This window comes from Falco peregrinus, chromosome 2 (assembly GCF_023634155.1).
Source record: "Falco peregrinus isolate bFalPer1 chromosome 2, bFalPer1.pri, whole genome shotgun sequence".
Taxonomy (NCBI): Eukaryota; Metazoa; Chordata; class Aves; order Falconiformes; family Falconidae; genus Falco; species Falco peregrinus.
This window is the reverse complement of record NC_073722.1, coordinates 126,588,715-126,612,969: the sequence shown is the minus strand read 5'-3', so window position 1 is coordinate 126,612,969 and position 24,255 is coordinate 126,588,715. Positions and strand designations below refer to the sequence as shown.

At 55.5% G+C, this 24,255-nt stretch overlaps 1 protein-coding gene across 16 annotated transcripts in view; it reads right to left on the bottom strand.

Moving 5' to 3' along the window:
- Window positions 1–24,255, bottom strand: part of RBFOX3 (RNA binding fox-1 homolog 3) — a 189,072-nt gene that overhangs the window by 135,936 nt on the left and 28,881 nt on the right. For 13 of the 16 annotated variants that reach the window (XM_055796428.1, XM_055796419.1, XM_055796427.1 and 10 more), the window contains exon 1: window positions 11,099–11,327. The exons of 2 other annotated variants lie outside the window; for them this stretch is intronic. The gene's annotated coding sequence lies outside the window, so the exon portion shown is untranslated. Of the gene's footprint in view, window positions 1–11,098; window positions 11,328–22,586; window positions 22,731–24,255 lie in introns of those variants that run through there. One more of the 16 variants, XM_027796037.2, reaches the window with a different exon arrangement.

The window sequence follows — 24,255 nt, the reverse complement described above, 5'->3', positions numbered from 1 at the left end:
TTCAGGCAGACAAGCTGATGAACACTCACATATCAGCCCTCCCCTTTCACTACTTAAGATATCCTCATCTCTACTGCACCACAGGTGTGTGTGGCACTTAGAGCCAGAGAAGCAGCCGAGCTCCCTGCCAGGAGAGCTTACTTTCTAATTAGACAGATAACAGCAAATCATGACAACAGACCACCGTGGGGAATGGCAGGGACTGCTGCTCCAGGGACAGCGGGAGCTCTGGGGCCTTTCTGACAGCTCTTCTGCTTGCTCCACACTCACTCCCCGCAGCCAGCCATGGTAACACATTGGCAGCCCCTGCTGCAGCCACAGCCCTGGAGAAAAAAACAGCAGGATGAAGACAGAGAAAGGGGAGCTGCTGAAGGGCAGCTGGGTCACTTCACCTGCTCCCCACCACAGCCCTCTTCCCTCAGCACCGCAATGTGCTCGGCGGCTCCCCGGGCACAGACGAGAAGTCCCATCTGTGCTCCAAAGAGGCAGGCAGGAGGGAAACACACTCTGTGCAGGATGAGGCCAAAGTCACAGCCAGGCCACGGGTGCTGGTCTGCACTGCAAGACACTGCGAGCCCTGCTTGCATGTACAGGGAGCACCCCTGACAGACAGCACCCACCGCAAGTGCCAGCCGAGGGGTCCGCAGAGCCAGCACGCCTCGCTCCAGGAAGGGATACCCCATCCTGGCTCTCCATGCCGACTCTGGCACCAACCCAGCATCCATCATACCCCAAGGGAAACTTCTGTGGGGAGCAGCCAGAGCAGCCCCACATCCCTCAGGGCTGGCATGGAGCCAAAGAGTCACCAGGGGAGCCCAGGCAGCCTGACTCACTGGCTGTACACCCCGCGCTGGCTGTCATTGCTCACACTGCCGCGGTGGGTGGGTGGCCATGCTGGCAGGGGATGCACAGGGATGCGGGGGGTGCGGGGAGGGTGCCCCCAGAAGAACAAGGAAAACAAACCTAAACCCAAGGGATATTCATGGGGCCGCCCAGGCCACAGAGCGAGCGCAGCCACCGATGTGCCTGCCCAACAGGAGGATCCCAGGCAAATCCACGGGGACCCAAGTGCTGCTCCGCTCCCTTGTCCTCCCCTAAATTCTCCTCAAAACCAGATGTCCCCTCATGGTGCAAGGCTTTGGTGCGTGCATGCATGCGCACGTGTTTTCATCCCAGTCTATAAATGAGGTCTTTGCTGAGAATTTACAATTCCCTCATGGCCTCAATCTTGCAAAGATTGCTTTTCTAACACTGTTGGGCTTTAATTCTAATAAGCCTCCTCTTTATTACGGAACCAGGTCACATTGCCTTGACACTGCAAGAAAATCTTTCATCAGGAAGGAAAACGGAAAAGGGAAAAAAGAAAGAAATAAAAGGGAGGGAGGAGGAAGAAAGGGGAGACAAACAAATAGAAGCTGCTCACTTCATCTGGGGGACTTTTTGAACCAGGCAAACAGCCGGCAGGCCAGCAGCAGGGCTGCCAGGAAGAGGTGCCTTCCCGCAGCGCCGCTCGCACCCCTTAACGCGCAGAATTATTTCTGGTGCGGCTTCACCTCCCACACACACTCCCACCCTCCACTGCTTAAAAATGCCGAGAGGAGCAGGAGGGGAAGCTTGACAAAACTTTGACAGACATAATGGGGACAGAGTTCAGCCCTGCCCTGGACAGATGGCCATTATCCCCACCCAACGCAGGGCTCCTCATTACCTGGCCAGCGCCGCGGGGATGGGAAGCGGCACAGCGGATCAGAGCGGCAGCGCAAAGCACCCGCAAGACCCAAATGCCTCTGCCAGCAGAAATCAAAGCCCTTCGTCGGCAGGAGAAGGCGGCATGGCTTCTCATTCCCATCAAACAACTGCTCAAATATTGATTTTTCGATTCTGGAGGCTCTTCACCCTCCAGCATCCCTCCCAGCACTCAGTCCCTGGGCTGGCTGGGGGCAGTTGCTGCCTTCTCAGCTCCCCAACTTCTTGGGTTTGCCTGGCTCAAGAGCTGTTATCACAAAACATCTCCTGTTGGTGTCTTATGTCACAGCCATCACCACGGAAACTGATCTCATACCCCACTTCAGCTCCCTGGGCCTGCATCCGCAGCCTCCCAGTGCAGGATCAGAAGAGGACTCATTAAACCTCCTGCCTCCATTAACTCCCAGATAGCGAGACCCTTATTAGCCAAAACATACAGCGTGCCAGGACTCCAGGGTGCTGGTCCCTGCTCCCAGTGCCTCCAGACACCTTCCCCCACCTCGCTCAGAGACAAACGGGCAGCCCCGGACCCCCCTGCGCCCCGTGAGAGCCCTGTGTCACACAGCAGGGAACTTCCTAGGCTGTGCCAATGCACAGCGGGCGTGCATCCACAGCACATCACAGGAATCTCACATGCAAGCCACTTAATCTCTGTCACCAACAGCTTGCTGCCGCCCGTGGTGGAGCAGCCCTCTTCCCCTGCCTGCACCAAAGGAAAACTCTCCCGCAGCACATGGGGGCTACACAGTGATGGGGGCCCAAGGTGGCACATCCCCTGCAGGAGAAGTGCCTGACCAGCATGTCCCTAGTCCCCAGCTGGCATTGGGGGTAGCTGCAAGGGGGCTCCTGCATGCTACAGGCACTGCAGCATCCCACAACACCCGCTCACAGGGCTGCCAGGGCCCCAAGGGTCACCGAGAAAGTAAAGGAGAAGCCAGAGGCCACCTGCGCTGATGTAGCCACCATGGCACAGCCACCCTGGGCTATCCCAGCAGCCCTGATCTGGGACATGGGCTGCAGCGTGGGGTGTCCACAGCCACACCTGGACAAAACCACCAGCATCCTCCCCACCATACCCCTGGCAGCAGCCAAATGCAGTGCAGAAGACTCCAAAACCAGTGCTCCCAGCACTGGTACAAGGGCAGAGGCTGCGCGGCAGAAGCCAGCAGCTCCAGCAGCAGTGAGGTTTCCTCTATCCCGCACAAGGAGCCAGGGCTCCAGCCCTGGCTTTGGACATCAGAGATATGAACAGGGCCATTAACACCGTTTAGCATGCAACAGCGTACACAGAGCAATGGCCACGCGAGGTGCATTGCTGCAGAGGCAGCTCGGGTCAGGGAGCACGAGTGTCTCTTTCCCACACTGACGGGGACCCAAATGCACCCTCCAAATTCCTCCTGCTGTTTGTTTAGCACAGGAAAGGCAAGGCTTTACTAAGCCAAACAGCTCAAGCACAGGAGCTGAAAATGCCTTTTGCAGGGTCGGCATGGCGGAGGCTCCTGAACCGCAGCCTCCCCCTGAGAGCACAGCCAGGATTACAGCAGGGGGAGGCCAGGGCTGCTCCAAATGTAGACGTTTTAATTCTCAACGCTAGCAGCTGCACTTAAGGCAAGAGAAGCAGGGAAGCCATGCACAGGAGTAACCATGGCAACTTCACGGAAGTTAAATAAAAACTTCTTTAAAAAAAGATAACGAGGTCCCTGAATCATGCTTTATCAGCTATGTTGCTATAAAGATCGAGATACAGCCAGCTCAGGATTCCTAATTACTTCTGCAATATACTGTAGATAGCTTTATTTAAAAAAAATCTTGGCTATGTGTATAATGATTTAGGCCTCTCTCCATACCAGGATTTGCATATTCCATGAAGCACCTTCCCAGGCAGATCTGCCTTGCAAAAGCCCTCCCGTGCAATGCCTGCCCGCTCGCACTCTGGGGGCTCCTGTGGCTGCACCCCGAGCCCTGCTCTCACACGGGGGGCACGGGAAGACCCCCAGCAGTGCTGCTGCCAGACCACACTAGCACACTGCCAGCATGTCCTCCCACCGTGGCACTGCCAGAGCCTCCCAAGCGCAGCGGAAGCACCCGGCTGTAGCACGGCTCTGGGCGACTGCAGCAGCGATGTGCTGACGTGCAGATTACCTGGGCTGCCTGCAGAGCCCCTCAGCGCAGAGCGATGTTCTCCAGCAGCATCCACCATTTGTACGCACTGAACAGCCACAGCTGCACGCAGAGCCCCACACTGACAGTGCCGCAGCCCCTACCCCACACCTGCCAGAGAGGGGAACGAGCACCAGGACTCTGACACCCCAGCCTTGGGGGTCACCTTCCCAGGGCCCAGAAAGCAGCCAAAAGCAGCATTGCCCCCAGTTCAGCTCACACCAGTTTGATGCCTGCTACAGTGCTACGGCAGAAAGTCCTTCGGTGCCCAGAAACCAAACCACAAGTTGTGAGAGGTCTGTAATCCCTTTTTCCCACAAAACAGGCTCTCAGACAACCCCAGTAACTCCCGGAGGGCAAACAGACCTTCTCAGCCTGCAAACAGACAATGCTTGATCGCATCCACAGCCTGACAGTGCCGCACCCATCAGGTGTTATGGACCCAAATGCTGTTTGGGGAAGTGTCATTAAAACCCACGATTTCCATCAGTCACAGCAGCAAAGATGATCTGCCAGAGCCCAAAGGTTTGTCAGCACTCCCAGTGACCTGGGGCCTCCCAAACCCAGAGATATGGCACACCAGCACTGTCACCACCCAACTGCAACCGCACACCATTTGAGCCCCAAAGAAAAAGGCACCAAAAGCTCCCTGAGCCCAGCTGGGCACACAAACCCAAACCCACCCAGTGGGGACCCAGACGTCGCAGTGGCTCTATCAGTCAACACTGCACCACTTCCCAAGAGCACGCAGCACCTTCCCCACTGCCCTGCTCCAGCATCCGCCAAAGGGGATGGGTTTACTGTGACCATCACTGCCTTGGAGCCACTGCTCCCTTCCTCGTCCCCTGCCTGCAGCCTCACGCGGGAGGCAGACCCTCACCCCAGGGCACTGCGGGAAACAGGGCACAGGTGGGATGAGGAGCACGCCTTGACTTCCTCCATCCACCCCAGGGATGTGGGGCAGGGAGTCACCCATCCAGCCACCCCGGGCTGCCCGCAGCGAGGACCAGCACCACTGCTCACCCCAACATCTGCCCTGCAACAGGCAGCACCTGGCCACACCTTCACACAGGGGCCGATTCCAGCTGGCGCTGCTGGCCACGAGGCAAACTCCCTGGCACAGCACTGCCAACTGATGGCATGCTATTGCATTTCCATCTGGACTCTGGTTACCGGCTTAAAATTAATTTCTCTTTCTTACTGGTCAATCTGCAAAGACATCCCATTTAGCAAAAGGATGCCAGGGCTTCTGCCAACAAGAAGGATGTGCCATGTGCAGGTTTAAATAGTGATTTGGATTCTTTACTTTCACAGCTTATGGTAAGAGTAAGTGAATTATATGTATTATTTACTATGTTTTTAAACTCATTTAATTTAAGCTGATTCTGAATGGAAATTAGAATTCAATTAAAATGTGGAGGAAAGGTCAGCATTTTGAAGCAGATTATTAAGTAAGGCTACATTAAACACATTGGAAGTATAAATACCTAGGAACAAGTTCTATAGTTAAAAGTAGATTTATTCAGCAAAGACAGTATCGTCTGTGGACCAGGAATCGAGGAACCAGTTATCAAGGTCAAGATTTTATCAGCAGGTCTCAGATTCTCACATCTATGTTTTACCCAGAGCTTGATTAAGAGTTTAGAAATCTGGAAAAGTCTCCCTTTTTCTCCAGCTCCCTGCTTTAGAATTAATTGTTTATCGATCCGACAAGAGGAAAATATTCTCTCCCGGCTGCAGAGGAGGTGAGCCAGTTGTCAAAAGTTGTTTTATCGCTTCCACAAATTTTAGTTGCAATGACTTCCTCTGGTTCAATAAATCTGTTTTGTCTGAGCACTGGCCATGCACATGCCCTGCTCACAGATTCCTTAAGATGATTTTAGCAGATTACAGAACTGAAGCCATTTTTCAGAAAGTCCAGATTTCCAGTTTCAAGAAATCCGGAATCCACCAGATTGCCCAAAGGGAGCATCAGCAGCTCCACTCAAACCCCAGTGAGTCCAGGTCCTCTTATATATTGAAATACCATTTTCACCTGCCCCCTGCTTGGGTAGAGCCGTGCAGCTGGGAGGGCACAGCAGGCACCACAGCACAGCAGGCACCGTGGCACGGCCAGGAGGGGAAGGAACTGGCTGGGGCTCGGCAGCCACCATCCCCACCCAGGCCTTGGGGGGCTGTGGGCAGCATCCCAACACCCCACTGCAGTGCCAGCAGAGATCACAAAAAAGCCTTTTTGGTTGTTGGTTTTTTTAAGTTTCCCAGTTAAAAAAACATCCCTGCAGCAGGGGCGCAGGCAGCCTGGCAGTGCCCACATGAGCATGCGGCTCTTCATTGCTTGGGAAAACCAACAACAAAATGCCGGGAGAAACCAGCTTTTCCCAGCAATGAAACCCTCCAGATCCCTCCCTGCCACTGCAGGGTCCATCCTTGCAGCCCCAAGTGCCCCTGCAAGCAACGAGGGTGCAGCGCAGCAGAGACTGAGCACCGCAGACACCCTCTGCCCAGGAAGCTTACGGGAGCAGAAAGAGTTTCTGAGCAGTAAAGCCAAAAAGCAACAGAAAAAAATGCAACAGCAACACCCATGGCTAAGGCACCAGGCTGCCCCGTTGCCCCTGTGCTCCCCAGCGCTCCCCAGCCGGGGTCCCGTGCGTACCAGCTGTCACACCTCACTGCCAGCGGCACGGCTGTGTGCCACAGCTGCAAATAAAATCACAGCTCTCCTGCCGCAGTGGCCCGAGGAACACAGCAAGAGCCACAGAGGGAAAGCACAGCCTGAAAGGGAGCTCTGGGCAGCAGCGTGGGTGGCACTGGGACAAGGGGGCTTGGCCGGGGGGATGCCCCACAGAGGAGGTTAAAATGGCACGGACCCTGCTGTGCTGCCGAGGCATGCCTGTGGTCTGGGGCTGAGAGGTGAGGTCAGGAGATGCCAATGAGGGAATGGCATCATTCCCAGCAAAGCTTGGGACAGGCATGAGCCACTGGCAGGACAATCCGTGCCAGGCAGCCATGTACGCAGTGGATAAAGAAACATGAAAAAGGATCCCGTGCTTGTGTGCTTATTTCTACCCATTAGAAATTCAATCTTGTCTAGTCTGGAAGACACAATGATGCCTGGAGCATCCAAGTGTGAGCTGAGCAAAGGAGAGAGCTAGCTTTAGATTGGTTTATTAAAAATAAAGTTTCAAAAAAAATTTAATCTCAATACATAATGAAATAACGGAGAAGAAAATTTTGCTTCCTCATCTGGTATCTCAGCCTGTCAATTAATTTGCAAGAATGTACATCCCAAAATACCTCAGATGATTCCAGCAGAAGGCCCTGGAACAGCACCGATGACAGGCCCTGCCTGTACTGTGAAAGGTTAGAGAGGAAAAAAGGAGCTGCTGCGGCAGCCCTGAGCATCCCAGCCTGGCAAGGGAAGTAGAATCCTGGTGGAAGGCAGCACCAGAGCTCTCAGCTGGGGCTGCTGCCCTGCCCACTGGCAGGGTGCGATTGCTCCCCAAGGGTCCTGAGAGCAGCAAATCCCCCTGAGCCAACAGCCAGCAGCAGCCGGGGCAGGAGAGGGGCTGGGGCAGGTCACCACGAGCTCTAGGCTGATAAGTGGGAAGCCTGTCAGCTCACACGCTTGCAAGTATGTCTCCTTTCCACTTCACTGTATTCATTGCCAATGAGCAAAAGGCATTCGGACCCACGTGAAAGCAAGCTGCTCTGCAGGTCCCCTTTCAAACCCAGCTGAGACACTGACTCACTCCACAACCTCAAGAAAGGCACCTCAGCCTCCCATACTTTCTTATTTCCAGATGTGCAAAGAGGACAGACGTTGCCAACCGATCCACCCCAGCACCTCTACAGCAATGCCCAAGGAGCTCCAGGCTCCCAGCACCGCACGGCTGCAGCTGTACCACCTCCAGCTCAACCCCTCTCTGCGAGCTTGGTCTCAAACCTCACCACCAGCTCCCCTTTCTCTTCCGCAGTTGTATGAAAAAAGCAGATCAGTCATAAGAACTAATTATTCAGTGTACTTTCACCCTGTAAGACTGTAAATTAAAAGAGAACTCAAATAAATTAAGGAACTTCTCTCATGCCTTTTATTATCTCAATAACCTTCAGAGGGATTTATCTACCGTCAGCTGATCCATTTAAAAAATTGTGACGACAAACTAATTTAGTAAATGCATACACTTAAAAACCTTTATTTATACACTGAATGAGCAAATACGGCCCATGCTGGACGAGCTGCTTGAGACACTAATCTCATAGGGACACCTGCATCCCCCCTGAGCACCCAAACCCAGCCAGCACATGGCTCCAGCCCCACTCCTGCGCTCCTGTGCGGCTAGGGAGTCTGGGGATCCCTCTCCGGCGTCATGGCAAACGAGCTCAACCATCCCACCCAGGGCAGGAAAGAAGAAACCTGCTCTGCAGGACAGGGAGGCAAAGCATCAGCAACCATCAGCAGCACGGAGAGACGGGCTCCACCACTGGCAAACACAGTGTGCAGGCTGCCCGGCCATCCCACCGCCTGGGACATCAACACCTTAATTAAGGATGACATGTTCTAGTGATGGGAGATGGAGAAATAAGTGCAACTGGGAAAGAGGTCCTTTATTTTGAAAAGAGAGAAAAATCTCAGCCCTTGTCATAAAAGGACTGTAAGCTGGGAACATATGGAGCATGCATGACTGGCCAGGTCTGGGAAAGGAAAGCTGGAGGAGCCAGTTTTCCAAAAGAAGCATCACATGCAACAAAGGTCAGCATCCTAAAAATCATCCTCCCAGCCTGCATAGGTCCCTCTCACTCAGGAACAGCGGGAAGGGAATGGACGGGCACCGCAGCAGCCCTGCGGCTGAGCACAGGAGTACCCACGATCAACACCAGCCTCGCACTCCTGGCAGCGCTGCCTCATGCTGTGCAGGCTCCCGGCACAGATGTCCATCGGTGACAGCTCCTTCAGCACAACCAGCACTGCGACATCTGTCCCCACGCAGTCCCTAAACTGCTGGGAAGGAGTGAGAGCTGCGGCCGCCAGGCTAGGGGCTTCCCAGTCACATCCTGGTCCCTCTGTGCCCCTTTGGGTACCTGGCACTGGGCTCACGGCCACAGCAGCTCACCAGCCAGCTGGCCTGTGGGCTCCAGAGCTCCCCTCTTCAGTGCTCCAAAACCACCCCCTCAGCTCGCTACATGAAATTTGTGCCCATGGCAGGATCACACAGCCGTGCCCCAAAAGCAACTGCCTTAACCCTGGTAAAGGTTTACCTAATGCTGCAGCAAAGCGTTTGTGTGCCCTTGTGCCAAGGCTTTCTGTGGTGCTGAACAATCCCACAGATCACTTCAAAGGAAAGGGGTGAAAAAAAAAACCCCACCCTTCTGTGTTTCCTATGAAATAACAAGCAGGGCCTCGCCACAGCTCCCCAGAGCCAAGAACCAGTTCCCAACGACTGGCCAGATCTGGGCAGCCCTGCCAGCCCCAACCCACTGCAATCATCCTTCCACAAAAATTATCAGCTCCAGGCTCTTTCTCCATCTATTATCCAGAAAAATAGCCTTAATTTCTTGCTTTGTGAGGCATTATCACGCCTCAACCATTTTAGCCTGAAACCAGGAAGCTCTTTGGGGAACAGAGTGCCTTCATCTCTGCTTGCACAACACCCAGCACAGCGAGGCCTCCAGACTGGCTGCAGCCTCTGGTACCGCTAGAATGCAAATAACACCAGGGCAGCGGAGTACACCCTCGACACACTGTGAGACACATCATGAGCCCCAGACACCCTGGAGAAGACTGGGCAGAATTAGCAGGCGAAAAAGAGCAAGGTATTCCCCAGCCTTGCAGCCTCCCACAGCACACAGCAACCTGCAGCCACCCTGGGCTGTGCCCCCCAGGACAGAAACCCAGGTGGCAAGAGCCACCCTGCCCGAGGCCAGGCTTCCATGGAGGCAGAGAGCAAGTTTCAAACCTTCATGAAAGGCAACCAAAAATAGTCTGTGTTGTTAATGTCATGCTTACTGGAGTGAAAAGCTGAGAAATCCCTGTTTCCCTGCTCTGCCCCCCACCCCCCGCCATCCCTCCGCCTGCGCACACACAGAGGCACTAACGAAGCAATCCCAGAGTTCTCGAGGCTGCTCCAGCCAGAGGGACAGCTCCGTGCCCCCAGCTCCTGCCAGCCTACTGCCCATCCCCACGCAGGGCCTGCCCAGCTCCTGGGCAGCACAGCTGCTCCCAGACCCCCATGCCACATTTGTTTACTTCAGACATCTGCCTTTAAGCGTGCGGACATGATGCTGTGTGCCGTGCAGCCTCCTGGCACATGCACCGACGGGGGACCACTGGCATAGGGGTGCTGGGTGATGGCACTGTGCATTTTGACACACGACAGAAATAAAGCAGGTGACTCCGAAAGGCCTTCTCCATCCATCCCTCCCCACACATGAGCCCCCCACGCTGGCACTACGAGCTCGCCTTGCAATGAAATTCCTGAAGACAGGCTGGAATTCAGGAAAGGACAAGGCCAGGGAAAGCTGCCATGCTCGCCTGGCTCTGCCCGTTGGCAGCGGGGCCAAGCTCTGCGCCTGCGGCTTTGCCCGCTCCCCAAGGCCGGCCACCAAGCGGGAGCCTCTCCTCCGCCTCCTCCTCCCTCACCCTGTCAATCCAGACTCCATGTCACCCAACTTTTTCTTACAATTTACCTTCACCTGGAGGGCGTGATTTTAATTAGCCTGTTAACAACAGCACCTAATTAAGACATCCGTTAAGAATCTACAATGCAAACTTAACGAGAAGTTGGGGCAGCATCCTTCCACAAGCAAAGTACGCAGCCAACCCCAGCCTGAGGAGACGCTACGAACGGGCGGGCTCCCTTACCGGAGCCCAGCTCAGGCTCCCGAACCGGCACCGCCCGCTGCAGCGAAACTTCATCCCGGGGCGCAGCGGAGCAGCGGCGCTGGGGAGGGGGCTGCCACCGGGCCCTCCACCCCGCACCCCGCTCCACCCCGCAGCGCCCGGAGCCACCAGCCTTTCCCCGCGATGCGCTCCGCCACCGCGGCTCCCGGTGGAAGCCCTCCGTTCCCCCTAGGGCCACCCCAGCAGAACTTCGCCCGCTCCCCCCCGCCCAGCGCCCCGGCGAGCTCCCCCGCAACCTCCCCGCTCCCCTCCCCGGTGCCACCGGGCGGGGGTGCCGCCGCCCCGGTAACTCACGCTCTCAGAGGTCCCCGCCGCGGAGGCGTAGGGCAGCCGCGGGTCCCCGCCCGCCGAACAGCATCTCCCGAGCAGCGGCGACCGGGGCAGCCCGGCGGCAGGAGGCGGCGCGGCAGCGGGCTGGGCTCGCCTCACCGGGCAGCCTCACACGCGGCTGCGCCCGCGCCGCCGCCGCCCCCGGAGCCGCCGCCGAGCGAGCGCGCCCGCCCCCGGCCGCCGCCGAGCGCCGCGGGGGGGGCACGTGCGACCGCCCCCGGCCCGCCCCGCCCCGCGGCTGCCGCCCCCCCGCCTGATCCCCTCCCCCTTCCCTTCCCCCCCACCCGCCGTGGGGCTGGCGAGGCCCGGCGGGGACACCTGTGGGGCGGGGACCGGGGGGGTCTCCCGGGACCGGGTCCCACCTCCCGGCCCCGCGCTCCCCCGGCCCTGCTCCCTCGGCAGCGAGGGGCTCCCGGCCCGGCAGCGGGCTCGGCGGGCGCTCCCACCTCCGGGCCGGAAAGAAAGCCTTTTTTTAACATATTTTTCCCCCCCTCCCCGTTTCTGCCCCGAACACGAAGGTACCGCAGCCGTGGCCAAGCGGGGGTCGCTCCCGCCGGCCCTGGGCCTTCCCTCCGCCGCCCCTGCCTGGCCCCGCGGGTGAGTGAGGAGCGGAGCCCCCGCGCCTGGCGCCGCCCTGACCCCACCGCCGGGCCGTGGGCCGGGGGGATGCCCGGGCCCGGTGCAGCCGCCCCTCGGGACGGCAGCGAGGAAGAGAGTTTCTGCTCCTCCTGCAACCACTGGGAAAAACGAGGCAGTGCCGGCAGCCCCTGGGATGTAGGCTTGCAGCGTACCCCGGGTTCACTAAAGCGCTCTGCGTGTCTCGGCCTCTTACCCTTCCTTCTCTTTACATCTAATTTTAAGGCCCTCTGGACAGTGGTTCGGGCATTCCCACAGCGGCTGGAAGCTGTAGTCCTTCCTTGAGCGTTATGCAAGAGCAGACCTCTGGCATTCCCAGCTCTCTCCCATTTTTCTGCTGTTTACCTCCCCCCCCAGGAAGCTGGCTGAACATGATGCATGCCCAGATTTTGCAAACCACAGGCTGTCAGAGGTCCTGTTGTTCTGCCCTTTCTCCTGAGCTCGCTAGCGGAGTGCCATCTCCCTGAAACAGCCGGGAGCGGTGGCCGCTCTGGCAGCACGGGTCCCTTGTACCAGGTGCGGCCGAGCTGAGCACACACACACACACCCCAGCCCAGGGGATGTTACACAGCACAGTGGCAGCAAACTGCTCCTTGCAGACCTCCCGGGTTACTGGACGGGGCTCAGCACCTTTGTTTGGCTCAAATGATTTATTTGTGGTTCCCAATAGTTAAGGCTGTGGTGAACCTCTGTAAGTTATAGCTCCTGAGAAATATCTGGAATACCTGCTGCCTGGTTAAGCTATCATTTCCTTCCTGTGAACTTAGCACACGGTCCATCTGTGAGACATTATCAGTATCCTGCAGAGTCCACGTGTGACCCCCTGAAAACAAGCACCGCTCCCCCCCTCCCCCTCCTAACAGTTTGTCTTTCCTCCCAAGGGCTTTGAGGAACGTTTTAGAGAAAATCATCAGAGCTGTACAGAGCTGTATCGTGAATGAGGACTCTAAAATGCACCAAACGCACCTCATACATCTTAACATCCATTTTGTATCATAAATGTACATTTTTAGCCCTCCAGGATGCAGCAAGCACCCAACCCCGAGCCTCACTGCTCTGTCAGAGAACCAGCCCCTGTTCTCACGACCTGCCAGACAAAGGCAGCACTCAGTCAGGATGGCTCCTTGCTATGCCCCGCTGTGCTGTTTTCTCACGGTTCATTGAGGCTGAACATGCTTCAGGCAGCAGATTTGGAGAACAAGGAACTGGGAAGACAGGAGAGCTCAGCTCTGCAAAATTTTCTCTGCATTTCAAGCCTCCGAGCCAGGTCCCTGTTGACACCTATTCCTAGAAATGCAAACTGGTACCTGCTCGGGAGATGCAGCCTTGCAAACCGGGAGGCATGCGCGTGCTAACCCAGCGGAGGAGAGGCGGTGATGCTCGGGATTGCTAGGCAACCTCGCGATGCCCAGCGGGAAGAGGCCAGATCCGAGCAGCATGCCCAGCTGGGGCAACACCAGGAGAGGAATCCACCAGAGGAATCTGCCTGTGGGTCTCCAGGAGGGCTAGCATCTGAAGCCGGCCATGGGAGAGGAGGAGGAGGAGAAGGAGGAGAAGCAGGCAGGGGGTAATGGCAGTGAACGCACAAAAGCAGCAGTGGAGGGAAGAGAAGCAGTCAGAAAAAGCACAAGTCAACAAACCCCTGCCTTTTTGCAAGGCTGTTACATGAACCAGAGGGAACAGCTATTAATCTGGAAAAAATATGTAGTTTTCTTTTTTTCGTAGCTTATTTCACAGTCTATTTGCCATTTAGGGCCTTCATTTGGAGGCAGTCATAGTTGTTAAGTTACTGCTGGTTGGGGTTTTTTTATCCTTAACAACGAGGTTTTCCTTCTCATAATCGTGGCTGGAAGAAAGAGATGACAAGACCTGTTGCAACTCCGTCTTGGGCTTTTCCTGAACGCAGATGCTGTAAACATGGAACACAGCAAAACCCCAGCACGTGGGATCCTCCCAGTCCCCAGGGCCAAGCGTGTCATCCCCATTATTCCCCCTGTGGAGCCCCAGCAAGGACAGTGCCAAGCAGCCAGTCCCTGATCTGCAGACCTCTGCTAGGCAACAGATGCCATTCAGTATCGGGAAAAGACATGAGACCAGGTGGCGGCAGCCCCTCCACGTCCACAACGGCTCCAGCTCTCAGGGGCCCTCGCCTCTGAGACGCCAAACAAGGTCCAGGACCTCCCCATGACTCTGCCCAAAAAGGGGACATTTGCAGTGTGCTCAGCTCTGACCCAGCACCGGCAGCTCAAGCCTGGCTCTGCCAGGAGGTTCACCTGCACCTATTGGCACCCATCCTACCTGCGTGGGTGGGGGGCCGGCACGGAGCCCCCTGCCCACTGGAAAGCTGGGGGAATGGTGCCAGCTGGAGCTTTCCCCAGAGAGCTGCCAGAACACCGGGTACCTGCACCATCCTTGGCTGCAATGGAGACGGTGGGATGACATGGCAGGACCCAGATATTTTTTTTGGCAAGTGTCAGATGCCCTGACCCAAAAAACCCAAAGCGGAACGTGCAATACCCAGCCAGGAGCTGAATGCACGTCTGGTCATGAACACGCTCAGCCTGCAAAGCACTCTCCAGCACTGGAGAAAGGAGCAGAGAAAGCCAGGCTAATGTGCTCTGAAATAATGCTTTTTTAAATATAATTTACAATAGATGCTAAGCTATGCAACATAATGAGCAAATCTAAAATGCAATTGTCACTGCACATTAACAGCAAAATCCTGAACCTCTATTATACTAACAAACTTATTAGATCAGTGAACATTGCATTGCATCAGTCAATTACTAAAACAATGCCAAGATCAGTAGAACAATCTGGATATCCATTACAGGGGGAGAAGGAGTGAGGGCATGCAACCAGGGCTGCCTGAAGCACGGTGTGTTTTAAAACATTAAATGTATTTATGTCTTCAGTGTAATGCTTCACCTGTTGGGTGTTTTGCAGCCGTGTCCCCTGTTCCAGGAGATGGAGACTAAGGAGCCTGAAGCCATCTCTGTGCTCAGACCTCGAGTCCCTGCCTGGGAGCAGGAGGCTGAGGAGGGAAGCACCACTGGCCTCACTGCTGGGATTTCCCCAATGCCAAGCGATCAAGTCTGCAGCATTAGCTGTGCTCAATGTCAGGAGACACTGCAGAAAGGTAAGTCCTGTAAAAAGCAAAGGAGCCACCACAGTGGGTGCTGCCCAGCCGCTCAGACGCCTGGCTTCCCCCTCCCACGCATGGTGGGTCAGGCCCCATCCCTGCCTCCGCCCCCAGCTTGGTCCCCAGCTGCCCACCCCAAACACCTTCCCAAAGAATCCTTGGAGCAGAACTGTGAACAGCAAGTGGACACAAAATGGCCAGAATTCAGCCATCACGTCGCTGCCACTCTCCAAGGAGCCAGTGTTGGCCAGAGTCTACAGATCTGTGCCCGTGAGCAGAGCTAGCTCTGAGCTCATTCCTGGCTCCAGGACCACAGCCACCTGCTGCAGCACATATTTTCAGGGAAGGGCATTTGCTCCAACACAGTACAGGGCACGCAAAAGCTGGCAGGGGCTTCTCCCTGCAGCCTCCAGGCTCTTGCCTCCCCCTCTGACTCCATGAAATCCCATCAATGCTGATGCTACATCCTTACAGGACTGTTAAACGTGAAATCAGGTGAGCTTGAGTAAACCTGGAAAGATGTCCATGCAAACATCTACAGCAAAGTGTGCCTTGCACCTCAGTGAAGTGATTTGACACAGCACTAATTATGCAAATTAATCATCTTTAAATCAGGTACTTGTTTATTTATTTATTTTGCATTTTGCACAGCAACCAGGCAGGAGGAGCACTGGGAGACAAGAGCTGCTCTATTTCAGCTGAGGAGAAATATTTGGTAACGTGTTGCATGATCCAACTGCCCCACATTATTTTTCAGATTAAATTCTGAATTGATTTGCTGGTATCATACCGCTCATAGCTCTCAATATGTCATGGCAGCTAATGAACCATGCCAGGGACACATTCATAACCCGCTATTAGCTGCTTCCATCAGGGAGGGATTTCTTTTTTTTTTTTTTTTTCCCTCTTTGCTCTGAGGTTCTAGAAGTTAAAAACCCAAACCAGCCCCCACAACCATCACCAGCAAACATTTCTACAGAGAGTCAAGCACCTGTGTGATTTCCATCCCTCCCTGCTTGGGAGCTGGCTCTCAAGTGGCCACAGAAAAGGCCCTGGACAAGTCACCCAAACCCCGCTGATTTTCCCCAGTCCCAGTTTGCCCAGAGCAGGTTCCTCCCTTTCCCCAGACCTTCACCCTCCAGGCACAGAAGCTCACACCATCTTCTGCACAAAGCTGCACCAACACGGTCTACAAAACCCGCCTCAAACCACGTCCCAGAGGGCAGCTGCCAGGAGCTGGACCGGAGAGGAAAGGGCTTCCACACGCCAGCCCACTCCTCCCCACTGCTGCAGCTGGAGCCGGGATCCTGCTCCAAAGGAGCTCCAGCACAGAGCGGGGAGGTGGCGGTAGGGACAGAAATGCAGTGGCCTCCGAGGGTCCGCTCTCCTGGGGCAGCAGCTGCAGTGTGTACACTGCGGGAAGGCAGTGCTTCAAACAGGAGCAGAGTTCCCCTTCGCTCCAAACACAGTGCTTCAGGATTGTGGAGACAACTCTATCAGGGGAACAAGAGCTAATTAAATTTACTGGGATCATTGAAGAGGAAATTATTTAATATTCTGCATGGAATTTAATATCTGAAAGCATGAATGGCCTTGTTTCATCAGAGATCTGTTCCTTCCCAACATTTGACTTTACTTTTCGCAGCCAGCCCTGCCACCAAGGAATGGGCAGGGATGAGGGAGGATGCTGCCTGCAAGGAACCGGAGCTGGATAGAAACAAATAGTGGGAGAGCAGAGCGTTGCTGGAGCCGTGACTGCATCCCCAGGTGCTCCCAACAGAGCAGCAGCTCCACGATCCAGAGGAGAGCAGCCTCCTGAGGGGCTATGCTGGCTCTTCCACAGGAGGATCCTCCCACTCCCATCCACAGCCACTTCCACGTGGGGCTGCCGCTCTGCCAGTGAGCACCCGCATCTGTGTGGGGCCTTCAGTTTACAACCTTACACATGATCCCATTTTAACTGCCTAAATGTTGCAACTTCTTAAATCCCCCCAGTTCGCACCTCCCTTCACAGAGGAGCCTGGGCTGGTCGCACCAGGATCCTGGGACAGGTGGACATTGCCACAGGGAACCTTCGCCTTGGCTGTGCATCCCTCTGGTGCTGCTTACACGAATCAGCCTCTCCACATCAAGCACCTTTTGCACTGCAGGAGGATCCCACCATTTCATTTTCACACGCTCCATGCTTGTGGCTCTTCAGTTTCTCCGGGTTGCAAAGACCTTTCTGGTTCCAAGGGCTGGCAGCCACCTCTGCACTCTCACCAGGCTGTGTCCCTGCACCAGCTGAGTGCCAGCCGGGATGTGGGATGGATTATGCCAGCCGGATGCCACCAGGCCACCTTCCCACCCATGCAGGGTGGCGGCTGGGACACCGCAGCAATGATGCCCTCGGCACAGCGAGTTTCTCTGCTGCAGCTCAACCACGCTGCCTGCAGCCACTCATCCAGAACCACTCTGTGCTTGTCCCTACAACCCGACTCCTTCCTTGGATGGTTAATGATTTTCCAGAAGCAAAATATTGAACCCCACTTGCTACTGTTAAGAAAAATCCCGTGATTGCTTCCCAGATGGCTCGCCAGGCTGGCTGCCTGACCGGCAACTGACAGGGGCTGGGTGTCTGCTGGGATGGGCACGGTCTGTTTTGCCTCCCCCAGAGCTAGCAGCAGGGGGGACCTCTTCAGCCCCCCAGGCCTCACTTCAGGGTGGGCGACTCCATCTGCCCCAGCTCCCATCCAGCCAAGCCGTTGCCAGTAATCCACCTTCCCTCAGGACCAAACCCAGCTCCATGGAAGGTACCATTCAGCAGCCCTGGTGCTGTGGGTCTCTCCTGGGACTTTGCCCGCAGAGGTGGACTCAGCCCCACGGCAGAGCCAGCATCTCTTTTTGATGAAGCAGGAGTCACCAGGGCTGGCACAGAGCTGCACCAGCAACACCCCAGCACCACAGTCGCAGGGTCTCTGGCCTCCAGAGCAGAGCCCAGGGATGTACCAGCCTTGTACTGGAGACCCCAGAGCTCCTGCCCCTCTGGCTCCCTGTTTCCTTCTCCTCTTTGTGCCCTGATAATTTCTCTTTCTCTCTTACACACATGAAAGTGATTATAAGCAGCAATAATTTTGCTTCTGTATTTATGTCACCAATACCTTCAGCTAATTCCTGTAACTGCCAGCATGGAAGCACTAATACCTCTGCAAAAGACAAAGCAATTATTTCTAAACATAGCTCCATTTCCTTGCATTGTCACCATCCAAATCACCAAAACCCTGGTCCATTGTCAGCATCTTTGTCTAACTAGCAATGGGAGAAAAGATAATTTTTTTTCAAAAAAAAAACCCATATCCAGTGGCATCAAGCAAGCAAAAAGTGTACCTGTACACTCGCCTTCCCCAGCCCTGCAGCACCCCAGCCCACACTTGCCAGAGTAAGTCAGTGTGGGGAGTGATACAAGTCCTGGCTCACAGCTGGAGGGAGGCACAGGAATTGGCCAGGGACAGCCCGGGATGGGGACATCGCCCTGAGGAGGGCTGAGACTCTCCAGTGCCTCAGTCAGGAGAGCTCTGGAGTTGCCCCTCACCTCACAGCACCCATCTCTGCAGCAAACGCCATCTAGGTGACAGGGACCCAGCTGGGCTCAGTGACCCCTTGAAATGGTGCCCATTTTCAGAGGAGGAACAAGGGAAACACTGAGCAGAGAGGCCAGGAGCTGGCTCTCCCACGGGCCCCAGGACATCAGCTCCTGTCCAGCTGCCCAACTTCTCAGGTTCTGCAGAGAAACTCCCTGCTCTTCCCCAGGTGACAAGAACATGCCACCACTTGATCCAGACGCAGGCACATTAGCAGTGCTCCCAGCGTCTCTGTCTGGATGGAGACACAGTGTCTGCCTCGGGACCCTCTGCAGCACCAGACCTTATTATCCTACGGGTCTGCTCTCAAGAAATTAAAACGAGTCATAAAATGACAAGTAAAGTGAAATAAGGAATGTAAAGAGCAGAAAGAATGTAATTTGCGTCATTAGCATATGTACAGCACTTGCAAAGTGCCTGTTCCCCACCGGGACAGCCCAGCCCCTGAGGAGGGGGGGGTCCCACACCACCCCGAGATGAGGCAACAGCTCTTCTGCATGGGGGTCCCCTGCCCCAGCCTGGGGGTGCTTCCCTGGCCCCCCTCTCACAGGTGCCCACTCTATGGAGTGGAGTTTAGGGCCCTTGAACAAGACGTGGTACCCCCAGCCCTGCAGATCCCTCCAGGGTTGCACAAAGCCCCCAGACCCACAGGGCCAGCCCCAGCTCCCAGCCAGGCACACCAGTCCCCCCAGCCCCTGACCCAGGACAGGGGGAGGGAGAAGCCACCTCAGAATTAATGAGCAGACACAGGCTCCTCACCAAGGGCTGAAATGAGCTGGTACCTGGAGGCAGCAGCACACCTGGGTGACCTACATATACGTCACTGATGGAATATTTAACGGGCTCTTTTCAATGGATCGTGCATAAAAAACCTCCAGGCACTTGCACGAAGCAAAATGTGCATAACAAAACCTCCTTCTCTGGAGACAAGCCCTGCTGCCCGGCCTCGGCTTTCAGGAAGGTTCAAGGGAACAGATGGAGGCTGAGCAGGGAGATACAGGAATGGTAGCTACACCACTGCACTTGGTTTTTGGCTGGATGCTCGTCAGCATTCCAAATGCTCACACAGCTCCCAGAGCCGGGACCCAACATCCAAGGGGCTTGCAGCCCTGGGCAGGGCACTGGGACCTTGCTTTGACTGTTTCCCATCCCAACAGGGAACCAGGAGGGACATTCTCCATGTCACCCATTGCCTGGGGCTGCCCATGCACCTCCTTCCCCAGCTGCTCCACGGGAAGGTGTCAGGGATGCTCCTGAGCCACCCACACCATGGCCCGGTCCCAGGTGATGGAGCCAGCTCCAGAGAGCAGGCAGCAGGCACTCCAGGGTGCAGTGATGCCATACTGGTGTGTTACACCCACAGCCCCCATCCCAATTCTGCTAGGATATCAGTCCCCATCCCATTTCTATTAGGATATCAGGCCCCCGAGGGGACCCTGACCAAGGGACACACCAGAGACAAGGGAGGCCAGCTTCCCATAAACTGCCCTTAAAAATGTTTTCATAACATTTCATATCCAACCTACAGTACCACCTCCAGTAATTAACAACTAAGTTTTAATTAAACATTGATTAGCAACTAATTAGTCTAATGATTAGTCACCTGAAGGAGACAAAGCAAAATACTGGGGCTGCCAAGACAGGAGCAGGAGAAGGCAAATGATGAAAGATGAGAGTCAGCTTAAATTCCTTCTCTGCTTCCCTCTGGGCCAAATGTTTTCTCTTATTTTGGTCCTTTACAAATGAAGCCTTCGATGTGACTTTTCCTAATTGTGGCAAGTCTGATAGAGTCTCAGGTGAGTGATGTGGAGGACACCAATTTTTTTAATCTTTCCCATCAGATCTCAGCCTGTTAATGCAGCTAAAGAGCATTTCCCTGCTAGAGGAGGCTCAGTCTCTGTTACTGTAACAAAGTCAGTGGGGACTTCTGTGCCTTCCATCCTGCAGCATCCTGATGAGAACACTGCAGAGCACAGGCAGCACATGGGCAGCAGCAGCGCTTCCCTCTGCCTGCAACAGCCTCATGCCCCTCAGACACCACCATGAACTTTACTTTGTTTCTCCCAAAGACCTGGCTTGTTATCTCCTGCCCGGTGGAGAGGTCTCCCAGCACTCTGCTCCCTGTTCCTGATGCAGCCAAGCCTGTCCCTGCACCACAATGAGCAGGGCTCTGTCAGACCAAGCTTATGAGGGGGGGGTGGGGGGTGGAATAGACCCTGGGCTCTGGGATGGAGGGAGAAAACATGCTGGCAGGTGAAGGCAGAGCCCTTGGCAGCAGCTGGCAGGGCACGATATGTCCAGGCTGGTTCCCGGCCCCCTCTCAAGGGATCTGGGCTGGCGACCTGCTCCCTTCTCCCTGCACACGGTCAAGTCCTGGTGCAAACCCCTCGCCTGGCCAGGCACGTGCTGCTTCAGGTGCAAAGCTCCACAGGTTTGGCACAGGAGCTCATTACCTCTCCAGCAGCCCCAGTGCCTCTGCACAAGTTGCAGTCATGTTTCCAGGCTGGTGAGGACACACAGCACCGAACCCATCATGCAAGGCATCAAGTTCATGTCACACCAAAACACAGACTCATGGTACTCAGTCCTACACTGCGGTGGCTTTGCACTTACAGCCAGCTGTAGAGTTGGGCCAGGTCCTGAAAAGCAGCTTCTCTACTTGCCAAGGGCTGCCCCGAAGCGGGTGTTTAACCCTGTCATCCTGGCCAGGCTCTCTGGGCCATGACTCCCTGGTGAAACCACATGGATGGGGCTCTGCTCCTGCTGCTGGCTGCGGGGAAGGCTGCCTGCCCCAGCACCTCCATGGCCCCAGGCATTTACCAGAGCGTTGCTGTTATAAGGATGTTTATTATTTTGCCATTCACTTATGCCTCAGAAAAATCACTTCTATCTGAGGGTTATGGAAGCACTTACAGCCAAGCACCCCTCAGCTCCCTCCCCAGGGGTAAGAGCTCCTAGCTCCTCTTGCCAAGCACCCTCAGGTGTGCCCGGCAGCTCTGCAGCATCACGAGCAGCCCCTTCCCCTCCCTTCTCCTACCCCAAGTTTCCTTCACCCTTCTGCAAGTTTGAGCCTTTTTGAGTCTTTTTGGGTTTTTCCCTTTTGTTTCCTTTCTCCCCATGCTCTTCCCAGGATCCTTTCTGGGATTTTACAGAAAGGTGAAACAATAATGCAGGTGTGTGTAAGGAGGTTGCAAATGGCACAAGGGTCAGGGCAGAGCCTGCACAGGGCCATGACCATCTCTTGGGAGAAGCTGGAGAGGGGTGGGAGGCCACTGCACCTGGGGAGCCCCAGGGCATCATCCCCACTGCTCAGGCATAATCAAATCTCCAAGGGAGGTAACTCAAAGGCAGAGGCTGGCCAGGCTGGTGGTGCACTCGGGTGGGACGGCTCAGCTGGGGAAGTGTGGTCAGAGGGACAAGTGTGATTCAGGAGGCACCCATCTGTCCCCGGGCAGCGCTGGGGCGGTCCAGCCTGGCCAGCAGGACCTGGGCGGGACCCGTGAGCGCTGGGGAGGTGTGGGACCCACAGCAGGGACAGGGAGGGTTAAACACCATACCCTCATGCCCTGCCTCCCTGCATCCACTTGCAGAGCTGCCAGTATATTGATTGCTTCACACATCTCCTCAGACTTGGATCGTTACAAATCAATGGGGTTAGGTCAGGGAGAGAGGCAGCTGAGTGGATACTGATACTTTCCTCCTCTCACTGGGAATGGCACCCACTGGGAAGCCCCCACAGCTTCCCCAGCTCCTGTGCAGGTGCGTTCTGAGCATCCTTGGGTCTCTTCGCAAACGGGCTTCTTGATCCACCAGGAGAGGTAGAGAAGAGGCAGCAGCCAAGGACCTGGCAGCTGCCTTCTCCTGACAGGAGGGACAGGGCTGGGCTGCCTGCATGGACTGCTTCTGCTGAGCCTGGCCATCCTGCAGACCGGGAGACCTGGGAAAACCAGCTGCATCCAGATGACTAGCCATGGCAGGAAGAGTCCCCACCACCTGTATGCCCCCCCTGGTCTCCCTGTCCTGCCCACTCTCACCCAAACGATCCCAGACATACCTGGATCACACACGTGAGCTCCATCCAGCTGAATGCATGAGATCTGTTAGCAGCAGGGAGACAGCAGCTCTGTCTGTGGCTGTTTCACGCTTCTCTACAAAGCAATCTGCTACTTGGGCTCCTCTGTTCTTCCCTCTTATGCAACTGCACAAAACGTAGAGGAAAAAAATCCCCTAGATGCTAATTTATCTGAGGAGCTTGAGCAGGTTTGCGCAAGGCAGCAGTTTCAGCAGGAAAAAAATAAAAGGGAACAGCCATGTCTGAAATGCTGCTTCAGAAGCCTGCCCTCCCTCCCAGGGACTCCATCCCCCCTCCTCCAGCTCCCCACAGGGGTGCTGCCTCTGTCCCTGCCTCCCTCCCACTCTGCCTGCACCCTGGCTCCTCACTCTTTGAGCAAGGCTCTGGAGAAGCAAACTGGGGGTGGAGGGTGCAGTGGGATCACACATCAAACTGACCGCCTGCCCCGGGGTGTTAGGCACTTCTGAGCTGGCAATCCCCAGGGATGCACAAGGGAGAAGACCCCAGCAGTCTGGCCCCAACCTCAGCACCTCTCCCAGGCTGGGACTGGGCTGTCCACGGGAGCCCGGGCACTCGAGGGAGCTTGCCCATGAATTATCCCAGGCTCCACTGCTGTGGCAGGAGCAGAAGAGCTCGGGGCAGGCAGGCAGTCCATCCAGCCCCCCTGGACCCTTCCTCTGGCCTGGGGAGCACAGCCCAAGCCCACCAGCAGCACCACACAGCCAGGCTGCTCTCCTTTCATGGGGTCCTTTGGCAATTATAGGTTTAGTGGTGCAAAACATAGTTTAATAGCAGCCGTGGCTGGTGGGATCGATTTCTTGTTTTGTTTTAAGTGCAGCTAATCTAATAGATAATTTATTTAAATTGATAGGGCAAAGAGAAATTACATTTCTATCTTCTCCGAATAGATTTTACTGTGTCTGGTGACCCAGGCAAGCTGAAGAGCCAGGCTAAGGGCCCTAACATGCCCTGAAATAGCTGCCTTGATCAGCTTGTAATATTTTTCAATTCATTACTGCCATTTTAGCAAACAACTAGTATAGATTTTTTTGTTACAACAGCTCCTAATGTGTTAGTCACATGTAAGCTGGTACCTGCCTTAACTGCTTACAATAAAGCCTTCCCTCCAGAAAACTGACCCACCAAAACCAGCCCACCAGGAAGGGCCTGGGGGTCCCCAGCTAGTCAGGGAAAGGGGGCAAGGTGGCCCTCAGTGTGGGCAGCCCAGCCCAGCAGCTTGTCCTGCCACCAGAGCCCATTCTTGGCCAGAGGCTGCAATTAAAGCGTTTTTCTGGGGATGTGCGTTGCTGACACTTGGAGCTGATCGGCAGTTCACATGCCAGAGCAGCACTCTGCAGCTGAGCGCCGAGAGGAGGGAGCACGCCTGGGCTGCAAATTTTGATCTTATGCCTTCGGGAATCGTCTTTAGTGCTCTCTACGAGATCTCTAGCTGCACTGGAGCACACTGGCTCCCCCCCAACAGCTCCAGCAAAATCCTCGGAGGGTTTTCCCAGCGCAGAGGAAAAATGCTCAGGACAAGCAGGGAAGGAAGCGTTCATTTCCAGTCTGCAGCCCTCTCTCAGGAGGGGAATTTAAAGGTGTCAGGGGCATGGGCACAGGTTTCTGCCATGCCAGGACTGCTCCCGGTTGG